Source organism: Choloepus didactylus, chromosome 7, assembly GCF_015220235.1.
Source record: "Choloepus didactylus isolate mChoDid1 chromosome 7, mChoDid1.pri, whole genome shotgun sequence".
NCBI classification, from domain to species: Eukaryota; Metazoa; Chordata; class Mammalia; order Pilosa; family Megalonychidae; genus Choloepus; species Choloepus didactylus.
In genome coordinates, this window is record NC_051313.1 from 46,654,099 (window position 1) to 46,655,880 (window position 1,782).

The following is a 1,782-nucleotide window of genomic DNA, read 5'->3' on the forward strand; positions in this document are numbered from 1 at the left end:
GGGTCGCTCTGGCTTCTGCATTGAGAATAGATTGCAGGTAGGTATGGGTAGAACTAGGGGTGTCTGTTATAAGTTTACTGCAAAAATCCGAGCAAGATATCATGTTGGCTTGGACTCAGAACTGGGTAGTGGGAAATGCCACTTAATGGTGAGAAATGGTCAGATTGTATTTGTTTTGAAAGAAAAGCTGACAAGATTTGCTGACTGACCAGATGCAGAGGATCTGTGTAAGGGAGAGGGAGCATCTTTCACAACTCTTGTCACAAAATAGAAACTCAAGTTTATAGAATGTGATGGTCAAGAAAAGCGGATACTGCTCAATATTTTGGAATTTTAGGGTTATTTTATAATGTATTTATTTGGTGGATGTAGCAGTATCTGTGAGAGAGACAGAGACAGACAGAGACAGAGAGAGAGAGAGAGGGAGACAGGAAGAGACAAAGAGAGAAAAATGAAGAGAGAGATTCTGGAGTGTCCCTATTGTGATTCACTTCCCTTGGTAACTGGCCAGAGTTGCTGGGATATAAGGGGTTCTCTAGGATTCTGGGCATTATGTCAGGAATGACTGAAGCTGAAGTAGAGTCCTCAGGCCCTGTACTGCCCCTAAAAAAATCTCAGAGATGTTCTCTAAAGAAGACAGAAATGGACCAAACACCTTAAAAATGGCACATGAAGTGGATAATTATGGAAATCACACACACCCAGAAAAACACACACACACAAAGCAAAAAACCCACAAATCACAGATAGTCCAAGTTTTAAGAAGTTTGGAAAATCAAGAAGAGCTGGAAGGTGGGAATTTGGTAAAAATGTCAGATAAAGTGGAACTTTTTAACCTGGAAAAGTCAAGTTAGGCATTATTTGATAACTTGACTGAGTGTGCAAAGCATTACAGCTCAATAAATGTCTGCAGTTCTTCACAGCATCTATAGGAGATAACCTGGGGGATTTAGGTCAGCTCTGAGGCAGCTTATTTGCAGTAAAGATTATTAAATAATGGAAGGAGTGCCTGAGGACTCTCCGGAGGCATTCTTAGTCTGACACCTGAGGGACGATTCTGGCCTGGTAGTGCTGAATACCTCCACAAGATGGCAGCTGTGGGTTGACTCCAGTTTTTGTTTTCTCTTGATAAAAATATCTATACAGTTTATACTTGGACAGGAGAAAATAAAGAGCTGTGACTTATGTTTCACTGTAATATTTCATATTCTATTATCTACGGATGAGTTATATTTCCCCAAATCTCCATACCCACTTAAAACATATTATTTTTCAAGGCTACATGTTGCAATATTGGGGTGACAAACATCTCTCCCCACCCTCCCATTCCAACCCTAGAACATTGATCTTCTTCACTGGCAAGCTTGAAGACCAAGAAAGAGTTTCACATACCTTAGAACTTCGAAATGACGTACTGCCTAAAATCTGCAGAAAGTTGTTTACAAACCTGAATGTTTCCTCAAACAGCAACAACTTAAGATTTGGGCCAACAGATGAGGAAATGGGCTATTATACAAACTAATCTCGAAGGCTTATTGTTCCTTTAATAAATAAGCATTACAATCCCTCATATTTCAGATGGAATGCCTTCATTTAAAACTCAGAAGCAGAAATGTCCCTCCCCACCCCTTTTGAGAAATTAGCTGACTACTTTTTGCCATCTGTGGTGGTTTGGAGTTGTATGTATCCCAGAAAAACATGTTCTTAAACTTAATCCATTCCTGTGGGTGTGAACCCATTGTAAGTAGGACTTTTTGATGAGGTTACTTCAGTTAAGGTGTG